General features: G+C 52.6%; 1 protein-coding gene and 1 long non-coding RNA gene across 5 annotated transcripts in view; both read left to right on the forward strand.

The window, feature by feature from the left end:
* Positions 1 to 15,346: 15,346 nt before the first annotated feature.
* Zmiz1 (zinc finger MIZ-type containing 1) overlaps positions 15,347 to 23,063 on the forward strand; it is a 202,740-nt gene continuing 195,023 nt past the window's right edge. For 2 of the 4 annotated variants that reach the window (XM_087906211.1, XM_087906212.1), the window contains exon 1: positions 15,350 to 15,668. The gene's annotated coding sequence lies outside the window, so the exon portion shown is untranslated. Of the gene's footprint in view, positions 15,669 to 23,063 lie in introns of all 4 variants that reach the window. The other 2 variants (XM_087906214.1, XM_087906213.1) reach the window with 2 other exon arrangements.
* LOC148122054 (uncharacterized) lies at positions 16,320 to 18,549 on the forward strand. The gene is made up of 2 exons (XR_015737867.1): positions 16,320 to 16,567; positions 17,048 to 18,549. It is a non-coding gene; the product is annotated as an uncharacterized LOC148122054 (long non-coding RNA).

Genomic DNA, 23,063 nt, shown 5'->3' on the forward strand with positions numbered 1-23,063 from the left:
CCTCGGCTGACCTTTCATGATCTTGGGGGCTATTGCTGCCCCTCTGAGTTCACTATCCCCCAGTTTAGCGGGGGTGGGGGGGTGGCGCAGTTCCTTGCTATACAGTCCCCAGTACAGTGGCTTAAGTCTAAACCAGCCCGGCTCAGAACTGAACATTCTACATCTGCGGACAAACCAGGTTGAGGCCCACTATGACTGGTAGTGTCTTTCTCACACTCGGGCCTTGAAATTCCTTTTACTGAGACTCTAGAGGTCCTTCTCAGTCATTGCCGGACCCTCTCCATGAAAGGACAGAACTGCCCTCCTGGACAGACTACAACTTGTTAGAAGAGACAGCAAACCTCTGCTGGGACAGTAAAGAATGTGGCAGGGGCTCTGTGATTCAGGGGCAGTGTTCTGGGGCATACAGGCTCAGGGGTAGGAGCCCATGATTCAGTGGCAGTGCTCTCAAGGATCTGGGTGGTATGCAGCCTGGCCCACAGAAAACAACAGCAACAGCAACACAGTGGCAGGCATAGTGCAGAGAGCGCCTCAGATACCACAACTGAGTGTTTAGCTGGGTGGTAAACACCAGAGACCCCCATAGCGTAAATTCAAAATCCACTCTCTCCATTCTCTGAATTCCCTAGCTGTATCCATTGCCAAATGGCTTGCACCAAAATGAACAGAAACAATGAAAACTCAGTAAGTTGAATTTTGTTGCATTTATTTCAAGTGAAGAAAAGCTTTTCGCAGAAAAGGAGCTCTGAAAGTGAGCGTCTGCCCTCGTGCTAAGGAAAAGTCTTCATGTTCCCATTAACTGGGCTTTATGGCAGACATTGAACTGGATCTCCTCTCTGCCTCAGTTTCCTAGTGCTGGAATCATAGGAATGCCCCACAGCACTGAGCTGCATTCCACTAGATTCATCAGTAAACAGAGGCTGGAAAAGGCAAAGCAATCTTCCCATTTTGTTTTGTTTTGTTTTTTGTGTTTTGAGACAGGGTTTCTCTATAACAGTAACTAACTGTTTAGTTAGTTATAACTAAGTTATAACAGTTAACTAACTTGTAACAGTCCTAACTGTCTTGGAACTAGCTCTTGTAGACCAGGCTGGCCTCAAACTCATAAAGATCCGATGGCCTCTGCCCTCTGAGTGCTGGGATTAAAGGCGTGCACCTCTGCCCATCTTCTAAGTATGTCAAGTAGATAAGGGCTCTGCCTGGTCAGAAAGGGTTTTTCTGTGTAGTCATGGCTGTCCTGCAATTCTCTTTGTAAACCTCGAACTCACAGAGATCTTCCTGCCTCTGCCTCCCAAGTGCTGGAACTAAAGGTGTGTGCCACCACTGCCAGGCACGACACTGCTTTCTTAGCTGTGTGCTAAGGGCCCAAAGCCAAAGGTTATGTGGGAAACAGACCAAAGTGCAGGGAACTGGGGGTGTGAGCAAGGGAAGACAGCAGATCTGCCACCGCAGACCTCACCTTTGAGTCCCTGCAGTTCCAAGGTGGGCGGGGAGGGAGTAGGGGTGGGCTGAGGTTGGAAGACATGCAAAATAAGTCCGCAGCATGCAGTGGGAGCCGTGTGTGTGTGTGTGTGTGTGTGTGTGTGTGTGTGTGTGTGTGTGTGTGCATGCCAGGGGTGGGTTGTGACTCCCCCAGGACGACAGAGCCCCAAGTCATTGTGAAGTGCCCTCTTCATGCCATGTTTCCCCTTGAGGATCTTGCACCCATTGCTTTTTTCCCACCACAGACTCCTGAGCAGGATTGATGAACAACGTAATAACGGGGGCAATCACATTATTCCTGAATGCATTTTAATAAAAATCAAATAAAAGCAATTATGTGAATTTCCAAGAGGATCACCTCTCCTCCTTTCCCCGAGGTAGGAAATGGAATGAATTCAGGAAATCATTAAAATCAGAAACTGAGCTGACTGCCACTGGGGCTCCAGCGGTTACACAGAGGCGGCAGGGAAGCCCAGTCTCCACTGGCACGTGGCAGCCAGCGGCGTGGGCGCCTTTCTTCAGCTGAGTGGAAATTCCACCTATAGGTGACAGAGGGTAATTAAGGGCCAGAGGAGCCACTTTGAAAGCAGGTGGCCTTTTGCCCCTCTAGTGTAGACTAGGAGTTTCAAAGGAACCTAGCCTCCACTCAAAGGAGCATTTCTATCATCAGCAGCCAGGGGCCTGGTGGGCTCAAAAGAGATTCTCAAACTACTCCGTGTTCCTCTGTGGGGACATACAGAACTCAGCTTCTGGATGTCAGAAGACTGGGTGTCTTGTCTGAAGCACAATTAGTAAAAACTCAGAGACAGATATTGGGGTTCAACCTGAAGACCAGAAAAGCAAAGCAGTCAGTCACTGACTCTTACCTCAATCTCAGTCCGAAAATGGTGATCCTGCCTCCAGGAAACCTCAGAATGAGACTGAGACTGAGAGCTGTCTCCTCCCATTTTATAATCCTCTCTAGTTCTGGGATTAAGGGCGTGTACTACTACTGCCTGGTTTCTATGGCAAACTAGTGTGGCTACTGGGATTCAAGGTGTGTATCATTGCTGCCTTGTCTGTAAGGCTGGCCAGTGTGGCTTTTCTGATCTTCAGGCAAGCTTAATTTATTACAATACAAATGAAATGCCATTGCGCCTATCCTCCATCATTCCTCAGAGGTGCATGGGCTTGTAACTTGCAAGACCCTTCTGATGAGCCATCAGATGCTCTTATCTAACACTGGAGTTAGTAAGATCAGGAGGTAGCTGTAGCCAGAGGGGGCCAGTGACATCCTCAGGGCTCTCAGCTAGTAAGGCAATGCCAAGTCTAGATTCTGGCTTCTCTGGGACCATGAAGGCAACCGCATGTCTTGTGGTGTTGGTGGCCTGAACCCAGCGGCTCCCACCAGGCACGGGGGCTTGCAAGATTAACTGAGTGCCTCAGTTGTGTCCTGGACTGGTGTGACTCTCTTCAGGCACTATTGAGGCAGTAGTCACCCTGTTTGTACAGGTGTGGAGTTGGTTTTTTTCAGGGAGACAAAGAGCTTGTCCAGAGCCCGACAGATGGAAGTGAGAAGCCATGGGTTCTACCAGGCTGCCAGGTAGACACTCTGCCTGCTAAATCCCAGGGCCACTGAGGGAGGAAGTTGTACAGAAGGTAAGACAAGAACCTGCCAGCCCAATAATCACACTGGCTAATAACCCATGCTACCATGTTACATGAAAAGGAAAATCAAAAGGACCCAGAATGGACTCACTGATTATGTCAAACTTTATCTCCCTCAAACACAACTTGAAACTCAGTTGCAGTGGGAACAACACCTGAAGGTCCCCTTTGAGGACAGCCTGAGAAGTCTGGAATAACCTTTGCATGTGTGTCCCTAGTTCCTATGGCCTCTGTGGGAACACATGCACACGTGTAAATCCGTGTGTGTGTGTGTGTGTGTGTGTGTGTGTGTGTGCATGTGTGCTCGCATGAATACACTGGGGCAGGAATGACCTGGTTCCTGGTTCAGACATTTGGTGGTGCTATTCCACCCTGTCCAGCCTCACTCTACTCCAGGCTGTCTTCAGTCTCTGCTGCTGCTCACGGCTCTGCGCCCTCCTATAGGACACTTGTGGAAATGACACTGGGGAGAATCACAGCTTACATTCCAGGAAGCAAGAGAGAAAGGGGAGATTTTAGACCTTCCTGATGCCAGCTTCCTTGTGGTTCGGGCAGACCCTGCACTGATATCACTCAGCATGAGAAGCATGCACTGGCCACCTGGTTGCTGGCCTCACAGTTCTGGCCTCACTGTTGACCTGCATGCTGGGGACTCTATCTGAGAGGCTGAGGCCATGGTACTGGAAGCTGTTAGGGCTGCAAGGCAATCTAGGAAGAAATGTGAACAGTTATTCAGTCCCCTCAAAGGCCAGCAGCTTGTCCACTGCTCTGCCCCCACCAGCCCCTGTGGTCTAGTGCATGATAACTTCTCTACACACGTGCCTTGTGTGATGCTCAGAGACCAAATAGACTTTCTCACAAAGAGAAGAAAGTCCTGCGTTCATACACATGTGGACTTGAAATCATATTATACGTGTGTGTGCAAACGCATGCGTGCGCTTACGCTCACTGTTAACACCCACACCTAAATGTGTATATATATATAATAAATAAATAATAAATGTATATATATATATATAGATATATATATATATAGACTTTGCTTATCCATCCAGTTAGTGGATAGCAGAACACCCCAAGTCATAGGAGCCTCCCTGAGACTTTCTCTCAGTTCACAGGTCAGACTAGCCCACAGAACGGCTGGAAGAAATCCATATCCATGAAGTTCCTATATCCAGAGATGTGCACCTACTCACATACACTCTCTTACTCTGAGTCACTCTAGGAATGTCTGCTTTGGAGGCAATGCTCAGCTCCCCTGGCATCCGGGTACTACATACCTAACATCGCTATCCTGTGAGAGGGATGGGTGCCCAAAAGTCACTGGTGGGTACAGAGATCAGATCTCCCAAGAAAGGCCTCCCTACCATGAAACCTTGGAACTGGAGCTGGAAGGAGCCAGGTATCCTGAGTGGAAAGGAAAGGGTCCTACAGACAGAGAACATGGCCTAGGCAAGCACATAACACACCTTGCTCAAGGAATGCCCAGTTGCACGTGCTGTTCTACCCTGCTGGCTGCACCAGGAACATACATCCACCTTAGAGTATTTGTTGCAGGAGGGTAAATGAGGTTCCACATGGCCCTAAATGGGGCCATGAGAGTAAAGCAGATCCTCGAAGACCCTCCTTTCCCTTAAAGAGGTCTAATGCCATGTCTCAGCAGTGCAGTCAGCCCAGTGGTTCTGCACATATTTACTGAAATGATTTGTTAAAAGAGGAAGGGAATTATGGCCACATTTAGGGTACTGGGTTCCTTCCGAGAAGTAGGGGGCCAAGAGCCAGGTCTTCCCCAGTGCCCAAAGAATCCAGTTCTTAAGCAGAGCGGCTATGAGCTTCCATTAGGATGTGTTCATAGCTCACAAATAGTCTTTTATATGTAGGAAATAGAATGTAATAAAAAAATTTAATTGTGTATAAGTCCAGGTTTACAGGGCTGTTGCGAGGCTGGGTTGGCTGAGAGGCCTCTATGATACCCTGAGGCTGGCATCCTTAAAGGTACCCTATCCAGCTCTGCAGCAGTGTGGAGGCCCAAGCTCTTTTCACAGCCACCAGTAAAGGCATAGTAGATCCCAGTCATGACTAGAACGAGGCTGGGCATGGACAGGGAGACAGTCAGAAAAGGCCAGCCCATTCTTTGCAAGAACTGCACACATGGGCCTGAGCCTTGTTGACCTCTCTACAGTGACAGACTCTGATAAGCTATGGTCCCAGGCCTGATCAGACTGTACCACTTAGGTCATATTCCTTGGGACACTCTGCCTCCCTACTAGAAGACTTATTACAGAGGTTGTGAGGAATGTAACATGCCTGTAACATGCCTGTTCTGTTACACCCCTGGCATTTAGGATCCCTCCACCAATGTTGGTAAAAAAACAAACAAACAGAAAAAAAAAACCCTACCTGAACAAAGCCCCTTCATACAGACAGGGCAGGGCAGGAGTCTAGAATAACTGAGCTCGAGGCCCAACTCCACTGCTTTTTGGCCAGAGCCTCTGGTCCTTTCTCTAGGGCACACTGGGTTCCCATGTGACATGGGACTACCAGAGCCCCTCTGGAGAGGAGAAGGTCAGCACAGGAGTGAGACAGTGAGAGTGAGAAAGTTTTGGCAAAGCAGAGCACACCGCCTATGCCAGGCAAGCATCTTGGGTTCTGATCTCCTTCCCATGGTGAAAACCCTTCAATTCATTATGGATATGCTGGGCCTCCCCCAGGGCAGCGCTAATCCCTGCTCCAGTGTAGTACAAGGCTTCAGCTCAACTGCCTGGGTTGGGGGAGGGTCCCTTTTCATTCTAGGGCCCTGCCCATACATCTGAGACCCAGTACTTACCGGAAGTCTGGGTAAAGACAGCAGTTTGGGCATACTGGCAGGGGAAAGTGGGTCTCATAGTGTCCTTGAAGTACAGGCCTGATATTCTTCAAGGACTCGTTAGTATACTCTCTAATGCCTGCCTTCAGGAGCCATGGTTGGGCTGTCCTAAGCTGGAGGGAAGACCCGGGCTCAGCACGGATCTGCCCCTATAGATACCAACAGAGCTGGCAAGCCTTTGGCAACAGAAAACAGGTGAGAAAGACTGAGCAGATGTGGTAGCTGTCACCCCAATTCAGGCAAGCTGAGCTCCTCTGGCGCTACCATCTCTTCTCTCTCCAAATACTGCCGTCTACCTCTTGCCTTGCAAGGTTCCCGCTCCCATCTCATGCCATGTTTCATCCTTCAACGGACTCCAAGGTCCTCTCTTCACGTCTATTCTGCAGAAGAAACGAAGACTCCGAGAATTAGAGATGGGCCCAGTAAGAGGTGAGTGAATTCTGAGCTGAGGAACTTCCAGAGAATCAGAGTATCGAGTTGGCCCAGGTGAGCCCAGCTCTCTTTGCTCTATACTGTCTTTCAAAGCGCATGAGCACTGCGTGGCCTCTGCTCCCCTGCCCAACAGCGTGTGCAGAAATGTGAGCCTTATACGCACAGACCTCTGATGCTCTCCCACTAACACACTTGGCCTTTGCTCCTCTGTCTCCTTTTGTGAAGACCCATCACAAATGCCTCTCAGTGAGTTTCCTTCCACTTTATGATGCTCTATCCATAGTGACATCCCTGACCCCTAGTCAAGGGCCTAGAGATGTTCTGCTCTTGGGTACTAACCACTTTTCCTGCTGAGAGGCCCAAAGGGAAGATCAGTGGCTTCTCTGCCTCATTTCACCTCTATCTCTAGGCTGGGGTAAGGATGTGCAAAAATGGGGAACATTATGGATACCCCAATTCCCAGCCTTTAAAATCCACAGACAAACTCCTATCACTGCCATACAGCATCAAGTGTAACAGCCGTGATTGGAAACAGATTGTCCCGGGCTCATACCTCAGCTCTTTCACCCAGGACCCATGTGACCTTGAGCTTATATAACCTGACTGTGCCTTAAATTATCTTTTTATTTGGTTAGTTAGCAGGTTCCCCTGGCTAGCATCATATTCTTGATGTTCTTCCTGCCTCAGCCTCTCCAAGGCTGGGATTATGGATGTGTACTACTGCACCCAGTACATTATTGATAGAAATAGATTAGTCCCAGCGTTCCAAGCTTTGGAGGATGAAGGGCATCCACATATGCAAACTCTTGGATTAAGACCCTGTATCTCATATTGCTATATGTGTGACTGCTGTTACTAGTATTAGAGTCTAATAACTAGACTAAGAAGAGGCATTGGCACAAGGTCTATCCAGAAGAGGATAAAAGTCCAGACAGGAATGGGAAAAGGGGGCTCCATTTTAATCCCACTGAATTACCAAAACCATCTTGGAAGTGGTTATCACCAGGCCTGCCTTGCAGATAAGGAAACTGAAGCTCCCAAAGGTGGTGTGAGCTCCAGAGAATGCATATCCCTAGTGGCGGAGCTGGGATGGAAGGCCAGGTCACATGGCTCCAAAGTCCACACTTTCAACAGCCCGAGCTGCCTCTCTGTCTGGCAGGAAGATAAGCCATGTACACAAATAGCTGTAATCCGAGGTAGAAAGTGATAAGTGCCAAAAGAGATGATAAAGGCTCTGGGAGGATTTGAGAGGGAGACAGGCCTACCCAAGGCAGGAAGAGAAAGGGAGGCAGCAACATAAGCTTGGGAGAGTGAGTGTCAGTCAGTCTGAGTTGGGTGTGGGAGGTGGACAGGCAGGGTAGGTGGAGCCAGGGAATCTAAGACAGTCCCTAGCACCATGGCGTCGCCAGGGCCCAATAAATATTTGGGAAAAGGAAGGGAAGAAAGGAGGTAGGGAGAAGGGCAGAAAGGGAAGTGGCTGTACCATCTTTGCTAAGTCCAGGATCTACCCGCCTCATGGGGCTGAGATCAAGACATGAAGGGCGGCATGAGAACAGTGAGGTATTTTGCTCAAAGAACTTTCCAGCAAGTCAAGTTGGACCGGGCTTCTCTTCGGGGTAACTCTGTGCTGTAACCTGCTTGTACTGGCTTAGGAAAGGCAGCAGTTAAACTTTCACCAACTGTGTGAACTGCTAAGCAGGCAGCACCAGGCTACCATGGTAGGACTATTTACTCTAAGGGAATCAACAGATACTACGAATCAGGTTTTCCCCAGTCTGGAGAGCCAGATGTTAAACATTTACTAGCACGCACACACACCACTGGGCAGAGGTCTGCTCTGTAAAGGAGCAAGCATTCTATCTCCTCCGGAAAGGTATGGGGGCTGGGAGAGACTGTTACTTCCTGGGAAGAATGAGGCTAAGGTGTTCTTGCTTAGTGAGGGGGCTCAAGTCAGATGACCTGAGAAGTTCCTCTCTGGCTTCAAGTGCCCATGAAAAGTTGGGTTTAAGAAAACACTGTACCAGGATAGTTACTCACACCAGGAAATCATTAACCACTTGACCTAGAAGGTGGTAGTGGGGCAAGGACTTAGAAGCCATGGGAGAAGCGATGGGCTTATAGATGTCAAGAAAGCCTTTCTCAGTCCACAGAGTCAGAAGAAATAACACTAGGGCAAGAGAGCCTATGTCTCTAGACCCTGGGTCCAGGGCTCTTCCTGGGGTACACGGCTGGATCTCTGCGAACAGAAGTCTCTGCATAGGGCCTGTGTGGCTTGTTTCCTCCATCAGAATGTCAGATGGGCGGCAGCATGGGTCACATTTGCCTCCGCTTTGTTGGATCCCTAGCATTTAGCTCTGTGCTTGACACACTGCTTAGAGACAATAGCATTTGTTGAATGAATCAGAGTGTCTGAGATCCTGTCTCCTGGTGTTTCTGGGGAGAGGAGTGGCATCTTCTGAAACATCACTACCTGGGTTAATGACATGGAATCAAGTTATCAGGACCCAAATCCTGGCAAGACCCCCCCCACACACACCTATGTACACCCCTGTATGATACTGGCCAAACCACCAAGTGATTTTCTTCTTCACAAAGTGAGTTGTGCAATCTGCCTGCCTCCTGAGAGTGTTGTGGCACGTATGTGGGACAGAAAATGCTCTTTGCAAATTCATAAGTGTTATTTCCCAGGGGAGAAGGGAGCTTGAGAAGTCAGCCCTAGTAGACCCTGGCCAGTGACCAGAATGTTGGCTTTGCAGGACTTATCACTAGAGTAACCTGGGTCAGAATGGCCCGTGGCCTGGGAAGGTCAGAGTTCAGGTGTAAGAGCAATCTCTCCAAAGGGGTGAGAGCAAAAGGAGACAGTCACGAAGTCTTGGGGAGCCCTTTCCAAAGAGCAAATAGTAATTGTCTCAGAAGAGAGTTGTTTGATGTACCTTTAGGTTCCCGGTCCTTTACCCCTGCAGATGGCATACCTTCCTGGGAGTGGATAGGAAAGCCCACTGAGCTCACCCTGGATTCAAACCAGTGTTTAAAGTGATGTTCTAGAAGAGAGATGTTTGTAAGACCCCCAGACATGTACCTCCAGTCCTTTCTTGGTAGGAGAGGGGGGGTCCAGCTCATTCAAGGCTGCAGGTGAATGAGGAAGGGAAGCATGATGCTGGCAGTGTCCTCCCAAATGACATCTGATACTTGCGGAATGGGTGAAGCCAGGCCTCTGGATCCTGATCTGGCTGACTCCTGATCCATCCTATGTATCAAGATTCTGGTTCTGGTTGGTACCAGCTGCAGTTAAAACAATACCTCGGTTTCTCTTCTTTCTCCTCTCTCATTCTGATCGAGGGGAGAAGGACCACAACCACTTACTGAGTGGCTCAGCGTCAGCAAGGTGTATGTCCTTCAAAAAGAGCACAGTTTCAGGAGCTCCAAAGCAGGTTCGCAACAGAATGGCTGTTACTTTGGTGGGCTTGATACTATCCCACTCTTGCTCTGTGATCTTGTGTAGATTCATAGCTCACTCTGGTCTTTTTTTTTCTACAACCTCCATGAGCACTTACCTTTCAGGCACCTGTTCAACATCAGTTATTTTTCTTTCCTAAACCAGAAGAACAGCATCTAGGTGAGTCCTTCATGGGAGCCTGGTCTGTCGATGTGTGTCCCCATATCTCTGCTGTACTTGACTGCTTGTCAGTTCACTGGGTGATAGTATCAAACAATGAACCATACCTCTAGAGGTAGGGGGACTGGGTAGTTTTCCACCATGAGGTATTAAACTGGCAACTGAGATTTCCTGTGCCTCAGTTTTCCTATCTGTAAAGTGGAGCCATTAGTACTAATTCTCAGTTCAGGTGAGGACCAGAATACAAGTGCATGAGCTACTGAGGACCTGGCCCATAGCAGGGACTGGATAGGCAGTCGCTATGGTCACACTGATATGGAGGCAGTATGGCAACATTCAGAGATGGCGATGATGTAGACAACCTGGCTTTTGGTGTCATCAGAGTAGGCTCCTGAGCAGGTGGCTGCAGATACGGACTGGAAGGCTAGGATGGGTGTGTCCTAGGAAACAAAAGGAGTGTGCACAAAAGCAGGCAAGGAGTTGTGTGCATGTGATGATGGTACTCCTGGAAGTCACCGAACACGAAGAACATGAAGACAGGTTAGGGCAAGAGGCTGTAAAAAGCATGCATATGTGAGATGTCAGGCCTGAGCTCCTCTTCAGGGTGAAGGTGCTGCAGGACGGAGGCAGGACACCATCATACTCCACCCTTGGCATGCCGCATTTTTATCTCCCCAGCTGTCCTTCACACACCAACCAGTCCCAGCCTGTTCTTTGGTGGAGCTCTGGTGTAGGGAGAGGGTGCTGCAGGAAGCGGTCCACCTTTCATGCTTCCCCTGTACTTCCCAGTCCTGTGGCCCAGGAAAAGCCACCGCCTCCCTCTGTACCATCTTAGTCATCCATAGAAGTGCCATTGTGAGGATCGGAGGATGGCGAAGCAAGATGATACGTCCTAGCTGGGTGTGGTAGCTCACAGCTGTAATCCCAGCATTCAGTCAATACAGAACTGAGTTCAAAGGCCAGCCTGGGCTACATAGCAAGACCTTGTCTCAAAGTGCTCTGCCACCATGAAGAAATCAATACAAATAAGTCCTAGACAGTCATATACTGGGAATCTTCCTCTGATACATCAGTTTTTTAGTGTTCAGAAAAGGGAGGAGAATCTTGCTGGAACACAGAGACTCTGTGCTTGGGGGTACAGGTTTTCTGTGTTGCACCAACCATCTACTCCTAAGAGGTATAGGTACAGATCTGGGCAGGATCCAAAGGCTCCTGATCCAACCACAGGTGAAGACTAATGATGCTGTCATTACTCCCTGTCCAGGAAGAGCTCAGACAGAGATCAGCTTCTAGAAGGTGCTTATATTTTCCCCTGAAGCACTTCGAAAGTCACTTCAGCTGTACCATACTTGGTCATGAGATGAGCTCAGGGTGCAGCCCGAGCTGGAACCCCAGCAGCCAGTCTGTTCTCTTCTATCAGCCCGGAGACACAGGAGAGGGAACTCCAAAGTACCTGGCCCATGGAGCAGTGAGTTGAATTTTTGCATACCTTTTGGCTCCTGAAGTAGAGAGGCAGGAACTGTATGTTTGTGCCTACCTCAACCCACGGACGGCAGCCTGGTCCAGAGGCCGCTATACCCTACCTGCACAGATGCGCTGCACACTCACGGTGCTCACACCTCACATCAACGCTTTCCACCTGGCCCTCGGACTTCCTGCTTCCTGGGATCCAGGGACAGCCTACACTCTGGTGGGTACCAACTTGGCCTTCTGAGCCAGAGGGAATACAGGAACCTTTCCCCACCCAGGCCTACTGCAGCTGAGGCTGAAATTGGGAACTCAGGAAATAGACAACAGCAAGGCTTGATCTCACTGTTATGAGACCTAGTCTTTAGTTTATAGAAGGCCTAGAAAAGGAAAGCAACTTGCCTAGGGCCACACAGAATTTCTGGCTAAGGATACAGACCTCGGGTTGTTGGCTAACAAGAAACTGTTAATGAGGGCCGGAGCAGCTTGGTAAGGTATTTACAGTTCACTTTTCTTTGGAGGGGATAGGATAACGTAATTAATTGCAGGCAATAAGTTAATACCTATCATGCCCTAGCTCAGCACACAGTAGGTAGTAAATAAGTCATACCTTCGAAGACTCCAGAGGGAGCCAATAGGCCTAGTAACCTCCTGGGCAGAGGAATAGAGGTAAGGGCCTAGGGTCCCCAATGCTTGAGGCCTGGGGCCTTCACAAGAAGCCTGGGTGCGATTTCTCAGAATTCTTGCCCCCAAAGTGTCATGCTTGGTGGACTGGGAAGACTGAAAACCACCTGGCTCTGTCTTGCTAGGCTCCTCTGCCCTCGGAAGCCACTTTCAGGTTTCCAGATGAACATCTTGGCTAGAAATAAGGGGTGGGGGAACAGCAGGATGGCTCCTCAGTGGGTAAAGGCTTTTGCTGCTGAATCTGAGGATCAATCCCCAGGACCGACACCGATGGAGGGAGAGAGATGACTCCCAAAAGTTGTACTCTGATCTTCAGGTGCATCCCTCTCCTCAACTAAATAAATACAATGCAATTTTTAAGAAAGAAAGTGGGTGGAGCCTTCTGGACAGGAGCTTTTGAACATGAATGTTCACTTAAGGTCACCATTTTCTCCACTTCTGGAAGTGGCCAGCTCTGATGACTTACAGGAGTTGGTGAGAGGTTGAGAGGGCTGGATGCCTTGACTTGTGGTCATCAAGGCAATAGGAACTGGCCAAGGTGTTGGTTGGGGCTAGATTCTTGCATCCCAAGTCTGACAGGGACTTTTATGCTGGGGATGGAGGTGGCCAATGCTGTGTATGTCTGAGGGTGGGATGGCTCTGTCTCCATTCAGCAAACTGAATTCTCACCTTTCAAGTCAAGCTTTCCAGGGTTTCTCAGACTACCCTTCCCAACCTGGGCCACCCACAGGATGGTGTGTGTGTGTGTGTGTGTGTGTGTGTGTGTGTGTGTGTGTGTGTGTGTAAAACGGGCACGTTGTTGTTAATCTTCTTGGGAATGTGCTGGGACCGGGCCATTCCAGTGTCCCTAGAGGTCTGGAAATGATTTCATGCCACCTACTTTCCCCAGGGATATTCAGCTGCCACCTGTGGGTGGGTAGTGGGCAAGTTGATAACAGGTCATCCTGTGTGACAGGTCCGAGGACTGAGGCCAAGGAGCACCGCCCGCTCTCAATCCCGCCCCCCACCCCGCTCCTCCCTCCCGCACACCCAATGGCACCAGGAGGCAGAATTTATCTCAGGAAAAGTAGTTTTCCGCACCCAGACAACCCCTGCCCCATGTCCCTGTGGACCTGAGCCGTAGTCTGCCCTCAGGAATTTCAGGCTGAGTTCACAGCTGCCAGACCGTGCTTTGAGAATGAATTCAAAGCTAGCAAACGCATTTTGCCTCCTTGTCTTGGTGGTGGAAGGAGTGATCTCTCTGGCCCTGAAGGAGTTCAAGCCGAGGTCAGAGCAGCCAGCCCTCTGAAGGATATTCTAAAACGGGGGTCTGCAGTGTGTGTGGGGGCTCTCCGGCCTGCTCCTCCTGTTGGCCCGCGGTGCGCTATGATCACCGCCCAAGAGGCTTAGGAACCCGCGAGTCTGCGTGGCACGTCTGCGCTCCCGTGCGGACCTCGTCAATCAAACTGCGGCCCCAGCGAGGCCAACACTTCTTCCGCCCGCCCAAGGCCCAAAGGAAGACCCCCGCCCGGGCTGCCTGCCCGAGCCCGCCCCCAGCGGTGTCATTGTTCTCTGACGTCACGCGGCGGCCCCGCCCCTCTCCCCCCACCTTTCCTCCCCACCTCCGGTTCTCCCGGCTGGTGGCCAAGCAGCCTCCGACGACCCGGCAGTGCAGGGCTCCCCCCGCCGCCCGGCCGGGGCTGCGCCCCCTTGCGCTCTTCCCAACTTGCCTTTGTTATTCCAGCTCCCTTCCTCGCCTCGCCTCCGACACCGCGGCTGCCTGCAAAACGCGGAGCACGGAGTTCTCGCCACACCTGGATTGCCTAGCGGGCTCCGGCCCAAGCCTCCCCCGCCTGCCCTGGAGGGGAGTGCGTGCGTGCGCGCTTTTCCAACCTAGGCGCTTGTTATTCTCAAGACTGGAGTTCCTCGAATCAGGAGGGGGGTTTGAGGAAAGGATGTGGAAGAGTAAGAGGATATGTGTACGTGAGCGTGAGATGAAGTGCACGGGGGTATGCCTCGTGGTTTTTGTTTTTTTTAAAAAAGCGTACCGGAGGTAGTGTACAGCGATGTTAATGTGTACAGTAGGAGTCAGAGTGCACGGGCATATTTAGGATGGAAAGTGCGTGTGCAAGTGTGTTGGGGTGCAGTGTGCGTGCTTTGCTTAGGATAGGCGCAAACGTGTGTGCCGTTTGTGTAGGAGTTTCTGTGTGAGTGGCAACAGACTTGAACCAAAGGTAGTGCGCACTTGGATACTTTCCGGGGCGGGTCTGCAAGGGAAACCCCCGCGAGTGGGCGCACCTAACTGTGCTTCGTGAGTGCCCTCCGTCCCCACAGGAGTGGTGCTCAGCCCAGGGCTAGAAGCGGGCTGGGTTCCTTCCACTTCTGCAGCGCGAGAGCGCTCGGTTAGTGGCGCCCAGGCGCTCCCTGCAAGGCACCCGGGCGTTCTTTCGTCTTTGAACTTCGAGTGGGGTGGGACATACAGTTCGCTCTGCAACCGGCGCTCTTCCTCAGAGGTCAAGGGAGGAGCGCTTCAACCTCCCCTACGTCACTAGTGGTGGTGAAGGTTAAGGTCCTCTCACCCTCTCTCTACCATCCGGTTTTAGGAATAATCCCAAAGTCTCCGGGGAAGCTTTGCACACTTCTCGTTAGCAACTCGGTCGCCCCAGTTGGAACAGCTGACAGCATCTGCGGTCCCAGTGTACTCCGGCAGGGGACCAGCAGGAAGTGGGGGTACGCCTCCGGGCAGTACTCTTGCGCCTACCAATGCGGTCCCTTTCTAGGCACATCTGTCTCCCCACTTCAAATGTAAGGGATTGAGGGGGTGATAAAGATCAGCGAAGGGAGGCGAGAGGAGGGACCTGAGTGAACCAGCGGTATAGGGGTGTGGAGGTAACGCGGAGCCTACAAGGGTCTGCAAGAGAAGAGCTTAGAACAGAGACCTGGAAACGGGAAGAAAGGGAGAGAAAGGAGTGATAGTGAGTCAGAAAGGAAAGGGAAAGGGAGAGCGCAGCGAGCGCGCAGATGGAGAGCGAACCAAGGCAAGCGGAGCTGAGCGCTGGAGGCGCGGCGCTCCGCTCCTGCATTAACTCCGTGCCGGCTTTTGCGGGAGGCCGGTGGCGCGGGGCCCTTTGGAAATAGAATAGCCAATGTAATCTGACACTTCAACTTGCTCGGCTCCGGGCGAGTTGATTCACTTACTCACCCCCTAACGCCGAGTTCCTTTTCACTGTCTGTGGACATTAAAAAAGCAAGCGGCGGCGGCGGGCGCCCGGAGAGCGAGCGGCCGGGCGGGCGAGCAGCGATCGGGCCGCCGAGCAAGCGAGCAGCGCCGGCGCAGCGCGGTGACCCCAGCCCCGGCCAGCTGGGAGCCGGAGCCGGAGTCGGAGCCGAGCAGATCTCCGCGCTCTCCCAGCGCTCCTCCCGGCTCCAGCCGGCCCTACCCGGCGGTGGCAGAGGCGCGTCCTCCAGCGGTGGCAGCGGTGCTCGCAGCGCCCGGTAAGTTTGGGGACAGAGCCAGGCGCCCGTTAGTACCGAGGCTTCCTCGCGCTCCCCGCGGATCGTCGGGGTGCAAGTGCGGGGTACTGTACTAGGACTTTCCGCTTAAAGCCTTAGCTCCGGCCGGGCGAAAGGGGCCAGCCGTGCGGGCTCGGTACGGTGCCCTGGCCATCGGAGGCGGAGGCCCTGGCCACCGGCGAACGCCGAGCTGGGTAGAGCGGCTCGGGATGAGCGCGGGGACCGGGGGATTGTCGGGTGTGCGGGGCGCCGGTGCGGTTTGTGTGCGCGCGGACTCGGTGCCCGCCTCCTGCCGGCGCGTCTCCAGTAGTCGCTCTGAACACTCGGGGGCCGGCCGGGATACTGATTCGGAGGAGGGAGGGAAGGATCCGGGAAGGCTTGGCTGAGTCTCCCTCGCCTCATTTGGAAAGATGTGAAGTTGTGCTCCTGTGTGCGTAGGAGAACCTCTGGGAAGGCGCTGGATTCCAGGGTGTTCAGGGTTGGTGGTGTTAAGTGTGCTTTCTATGGAGAACACACTTTTGTACATGGGTGATGGGGGCGCGGTTAAGTTGTTCTGGGGGGGGGGGAGAATGGCCCAGGAAAACGCGGCGCGTGGCTAGAGCAGGGCACGCCGAGGGGAGTGAGTGTGTCGAGGCTTCCCGTTCGGGCTTCAGAAGCTGAAGGGGCTTTCAGGCAAACGCCTGGCTGGGGCTGCCCCAGCCAGGAGGCGAGCCCAAGGGGAAGATGTGTCTGTGTATGTGCGTGCGCGCGCGCGTTGCAAATACGAAAGTAATTTCCCCGTGTGTTCTTTCTTCCTCTCTGTCTCCGGCGGCGGTGGCCCCGGGGGAGTGGTAGGCCGGCCCGGGCGGAGGTTGAGGGGCCGGACTGGAGCTGAAGCTGGGGTACGGATGGTGGGGGCAAGCTCTGAAAGCTTGTTTCACATTCCTGGTGTCAGAACCGGGGAGAAAACAGTGGGGAGCATGCCCTCGATGTTGCGGTGCAGGCTGCGGGAGCGCGTCGCCCTCTGGCCGGGGACATCTGTCCAGGAAGCTGGCCAGGCAGGGAGAGGGCGCGGTGCAGAGGGCAGGCTCCCCGCCCTGGAAGTGGTGGGGGCGCGGGCGAGGGGCAGCCGCCTCTCCCGGCCATTGTGCGCCAGCAGATTTTCACGGGAGACTGCCCCGAAGCCGCCGGAGAAGGCCAGGAGCCGGCCACAGCCCCGGGTTTAAAAGACACTCCAGGAATGTAAACAACTCGGGCGGGAGGGCTAGCGAACGGGAGCGCGCTCCTGGGCCCCCCACCCTCTCCCGGGGACAGCCGATAGACACGACCACTCTGCCCTTCCCCTCTACCTGCCGCAAACTTTTCCCTCCTCTGCTTTACAGTTCCACCTTGTGCCTCCAGCCCGGAGCAGGGCGAGGGCCTCTCCTACCACCCAGGCTCAGGGAGCCTAGCAACCCGGACCCGATCCGGAGACCGGTGGCCAGATCTCTGTTTCGATGCCGGGAGTCCGAGAGACGTCTGCCTCGGGAGCTGCAGCTCCTTGGGCTGGCAGTGTTAAGAGTAACTGGGACTAGGAGCCTGCCTGCTTGGATTGCTTGCTCGCTCTCTCCCGCCCTCCTTCCCGCGGCTCCTTTCCCCCCACCCCACCCCGCTCTCCCCCTTCCCCTTTCCCCTGACTGCTTTTCCAATGCCCTGACATGAGGGAGGAAGATTTAACTTGGCAGCCCAAACAAATGTTCTCTCTGAGATCTCCAAGAAGCTGGCTGGCGGCTGGGTTGGCGGGGTGAGTGCACCGCTCGGCCAGCCTTTCCCTTCTCTCTGCACTGCCAGGGACATTTGGAGCCCCGTGGGTGGACAGCCCAGGGCATGAAGAGTGGGGACCAACCCCCGGGATTTGAAAGGGCAATCAGTGGGCTGTGCCTGTGGAAGCCCCTGCCTTGGCGTTCATTACATAGAGAACCATCGGCTCCAGCTGCCTCCTGGTGCCAATGGTTTTCTGAAGGGTTTTCTTGAGCAACAGTTTGCCTCTGCTGCAACCTGGGAACTGGGCCTGGTAGACCAGAGGGTTAACTAGTTCAGTCTCCTCCCTCCCTCGTGGGTGTGAGGACAGGCTGGTTACACAGGGCAGGGCAGGAGGCCAGAGGCTGTTCCCAGAGGTGCCTGGTTTTGCTTATTGTTTTTTTGAAGGTACAGATAAAGAGATGGTGACTGGGGCTGGAGAAACAGGCGACTTGGCTGCTGGTGAATTCCGGCCTGCACCCCTTGTGCTTGCATGGTGACTACAGTGTGAAAGAGCTGCCTGTGACCTATTTGGGAAGTTTGGATGAGGGAGCAAACCCATGGCCTTTCTTATCCAGGCTGGTTTTTGAGGAGGTCCAAAGCAGGGGGAATTCCTGGCCCCTTGCTTGGGACCTCTGTCCGCTGAGTGGAGGCAGAGGGTTTGTGAACACCCCCGGGAGCCTTGTGCTGACCTTTCCCTCTTCAAGAAGAGGATGTCGAAACACCAGCATCAAACAAAAGGCACATTGAAAACCCTATCTGCCTAGGAGTGCCTGCGGCTTTGGGGCCAGGAGCGCCTTCAGAGGGAGATGGTGTTTTCCTCTGGCTTTTAGAATTTTGGTTGTTTTGTCGTCTCCCACCCCCCCCCCCCCAAAAAAAAAGACAGAAGCATCTCTGGCCCCCAAGTCACAGGTTAGGAGACCTAGTTTTCTCCTATGAATCAGAAGTTGGGACTTGGGAACTTGGTGACTGAGGCTGGGGGCGGAGCTATGACTTTCCAGGACTTGAGCTGTGGTTGTAAGACTTCCTGAGTACTGCTCACAGGCTCACAGAGGGACTGGACTAATGAAAAAACTTTGAGTAAGTAGCCTTGTCTTTGCAGAAACGGCTGCTGGCTTCTTTGTGGGGACAAAATGTTCTTTTTTTACTCCTGAGGAAAAGTGTGTGTGTGTGTGTGTGTGTGTGTGTGTGTGTGTGTTGGGGGGGCTCCAGGGGCAAATAAAGACCTCGAAGCTGGAGTTTGGCTCCACCCCCCCCATTTGTGTGTGTGTGTGTGTGTGTGTGTGTTTGTGTACACATGTAACACTTAACCAGCCACAGCAACACTATATTTTTATCCCTGGCCCCTTTATTAATGTTGTCCACTCCAGCCAGCAGATGGAAAAGTGTCTCTCTCTCTCTCTCTCTCTCTCTCTCTCACACACACACACACACACACACACACACACCACCTCTGACTGGTGAGGGTGAATAAGAAGGAAGGCACTTTGAAGCCTGTATATGTCCTCAGAGTCTGGGTCCAAGATGACCTGTGCAGGAAACTTGGATACCCAGCTCCAGCCCCAGGTCCATGTTTTTTTGTTTTGTTTTGTTTTACCCAAAGTCTTAGGGTCGAATGTTGTAAGAAATGTGCACCAGCATATTTTGGGAATTGTTTGTGGATATGGTGGCATGAAACCAGGCTGTAGAGCCTGCTGGATAGTGACTGGATCCCATACATTTTCATTCATAACTACTCCCATGGGTCCCTTGTCAGGCCCCAGCTTCTGTTGCATCTTTATGGGATTCCTTGGGTTTTGTGTAGACAACAAAGGACACTGCCCTAATTACCCCTGACCCTGACCCTGCGGCTGCAGTTTCTCCTGGTGATTGCTGGATCCTCTCAGCAGGACACAGTGGCCACCACCCAGGCCCTCCCTGGGGGCAATCTTTGTCCTGAGGAGACCTTGAGGCCGGGGTTGTGGCTGCCTGCCTGGGTGTATGGGAGCCTGGCCTGGAAGTGCCAGCCATGAGTCTGACGTTAGGCCCTTCCTCAGGGAGGCTACACACAAAAGTCCCACCACAGACACTAGACAGAGGGAGAGAAGAAGGTATCAGGAGGCTGTAGCTTGTGGACCAGGAGGTTGACTCTGCTGAGTCTCAGTCTCCTGTTGTGTAAAATGAGTTCAAGCACAGAACTGTCATCCGACATGGTTGCTGGGAGGATGAGGTAGGTCCAGACATTTGAGTCTTCAGCCTAAAGGCTAGACAACTCTGATGTAGGAAAAAGGGCTGGATTGAGGCAAAGGGATGCTGGAAACATTTTCCAGAAGTTGCTCCATTATCCTTCCTTACCTCCCTGACAGCTGACTGGTTAGCCTCAGCTTGTATGCCTCCTGGGACAAGGTACTCACCACCTCCGGGCAGCAAGCCTCTGTACTCACTGGGCAGCTGTGAGTTACATGGATGGCCTCCTGGAAAGCCACACCAGCTGATCGATCCCCATTTCAGGCTTAAGATGCTGGGGCCTCTCCCAACCACAGACTCATTTTCCTTAATGATCGTGAGGACTAAATCTTATATCCAGGCTATAGTGATATGACTGCACAGGGCTGGGGAGCTTTCTTCCAGTGGTTGTTTTCAGCCTTCCTGATAGGGCACAAGCTCAGGGAAGGGCCTGCCCAAGGGGTGCTCTTCCATTTGGCTCTAGGGTAGTTGGCTTGCCTCTTGATACTTTCCTTGAATTGGGTATGACCTTGGATGGGTTGCATAATGAGGGTAGGGTCAGGTCAGGGACCCAGGATTGACTCTTCATGTGTTTAATGATAGTCTACAAAGTGAAGACAGTGGCCAGTGAGTCCCAGAGCTATACAAGACACTCTTAGGCGCTTTTGTCCAGCAAGGGCAGAAAGACCAGTCCAAATAAATAATTATCCACCCGCCTCTGGCTGCTTGCCATATGCACATGAGAGAGGGTGTGGCTATAGCCCTTTCCTTTGCCTGGCGTGGTCTATCTAGAATCACTTTTCAGATTTGTTTGATCCCATTAACAACAGTGTCAGCTGCTGTATGGAATTACTTCCATTTAACAGAGAAGAAAAGTAAAGCGCAAGAGAGAGGCCAAGAGGCTGTGACTAAGCCAGGACTCAACTCCAGGCCTTACCGACCCCCACATCACAGTGCATTGAGCAATAGCCCCAACTATGCTGGAATGTGGCACAGCAGCCTGTGTGGACCCCAGGAGTGGAGCAGTTGTTTCCAGGAAGGGTCACAGGTGGCCCTCCCTGCATCTGGCAATGCACGCCCCCAGCAGCTGTCCTTTCCTCCCTCCTTCCCTCCCTCCCTCCCCCTCCCTCCCTTTTCTCTCCCCCTTCCTTTTTTTTTTTTACCCCCCCCCCCCGCCCCGTATCCATCTAGAGCTTGCACTGAACCTCAGATGCTGCCTGCCTAGGCATCTGTATATAGAAGCTTCAGCTCTGCCTGGCCCTGGAGGAGGAAGCAAGATTGTCCCTGAGCTGCTATGGTTTCTATACATACAGAGCATGACTCAGACTGCCCCTCCTCTGGCTGAGTCAGTCCGCTACACTGTGTCGGGTGGCCGCCCTGTGGAGCCCCTGGGTTCTTTCCCTCATGGTCACCACTCTTGCACCTCATCATCTGGAGCCTAAAGACTTTGTCTGGTGGGGAGGTGGGCAATGGGTAACAGGGCAGGCTGAGATGGCATCTCCCTAGAAGTCTGACCTGGCCTGGCCAGGCACACCTGTGCAGGTAATGACTCTAGCCCTGAGGGCCCAGAGCCTGCCCCTCCCATTAGACCCAGCTGCCAGGGTTACTACAGGATTGTGCTGGGGAGGCCGGGGTGCCTGAGCTAATTAGATTTCTTAGATTTCAACGCTCCCCTAATCCTGTTAGCCTGGCTGTAATTGTAACCACTTCAAGGTTTTTGGCGGTGGCAGACTGTTGAGGACAGACGGTGTGGAGACTCTGCTCTGCCCAGCCCTAACCCTAGACAGCCGGTTGGGGATAGGAACAGCCTTTCCAGGTCTCTTGGGTCGTGGTGGTGGTGGTGGTGGGTGTTTTTCTATATAGCATGTCTGTATCCCAAACTGTCAGAAGTGGTATGTCCCTCTGAGGTCTCCTAACTCAAATCCTTGTCAGAACCTATGGGGAAACTGAGGCTGAAAAATGACAGAAAATGGCTGATGGTTTCACTACCTAGAGTGGCTTGTTCCTGGGAACAGCAGGGCAGCTTTGGAATTTCCAGGGGCTGTGACCCTTCCTGAGACACCTGCTCCCAGAAACAGGATTTGGGAGGCCTTGTTCCCCTATTGGTGGTTACCCACGCTCCTCTCCTCTCCCCTCAAGCACACATGCAGACGCGCGCACATGCAGACGCGCACACATGCAGACGCGCACACATGCAGTCGCGCACACATGCTCATCTCTGCCTGTCTCCCTCCTTGCCCTTTGATTCTTCCTGTCCACAGTCTTTCCCACGTTCTTGTCCAGTCCTGTGGTCACCAGGACATGGCCAGGCCTCGGATAGGGAAACGTGTCAGTATGTAAACTCTTGTGTGCTTTTAATGACTCCTTGTCCAAAAGTCTTCTTTTGGTGTCTGACTGGAGTGGAAACTGCCCCAAGGAAGGATTTCTCTGTGACCAGCAGAGCCTTTCCTTGCCTGGAGGCTCCCTTTAGGTCCCAGAAGGCTCACCGTGAATGCTTAGCTCTGGACCATCGGAAGAAATGCCTGGAAGCCTCCTTCTACCTCAGAACCCACTGCTCTGGGCTTTAAAATCCTAAGCCTGTAGAACTGGGGTGGGGGGCTGTCTTTTTCTAGCCCAAGAAACAGAACCTTAGAAAGCAGTGATTAGCCCGTTCAAGGTTAGCAGTACACGGAGCTGCCCTCGGGCCAGAACCTGGGCTCTGCCAGTTCATGAGTTCCTCAGACATTTACTGAGCATCTGCAGTTGGCCAGGCCCAGCTCCTTTTAGCTGGTCTTTAGTTTACCTAAAGACTGCCTGTTTGTAACCTAGCTCAGGAGCCCAGCCAAAGGAGAGGTGGGTGGCCTCTGAGTTCGTTTTAGGGATAGCCTCTTGCAGTACACAAGCTGGAGTATATGCGTGTGTGTATATGTTCCCAGGTAGCATACAATACTGCTGTGAGAGAGGTAAAACCTAGTTCCTCTTAAGAAGGTCCAAGGTCTCACCTGCCAAGGTTTCCTCTCCCTTCCTCCCAAACCCCCCCCCTCCCGATCCATTTCATGCTGACTTTGAGCTTGTAGGCTGATGGCTTGCTTACCTGCTGTCGTTTCCTCTGTAGACAAGGAAGCAGAGTTGGAACCTGCTTGCTCCACCCTGAGAGTCACTTATATCAGATCCAGGTGACAGCCGCTGGAGGAAAAAGGGACCAGGCTCAAGACTGAGTCTGGACCTTGCCCTATCCCCAAGGCTCCTGCCCAAGCTCCCACCCTGTTCCCTGCGTGGACCTTGATCTGAACTGGGACAATTGAGAGGCTCAGAACACCATTCCAACAGCCAGCAAGCAGCAGAGCCAAGCAGCAGGCAGAGCCGGAGATCTCTGGAGTCTTGACTTTTTTCTTCTGGTGTTTGGAAGTACAAGGAGTCCTTCTGGGGTCTCTG

The sequence above is a fragment of the Myodes glareolus genome, chromosome 5 (genome assembly GCF_982192425.1).
Source record: "Myodes glareolus chromosome 5, mMyoGla1.1, whole genome shotgun sequence".
Lineage (NCBI taxonomy): Eukaryota > Metazoa > Chordata > Mammalia > Rodentia > Cricetidae > Myodes > Myodes glareolus.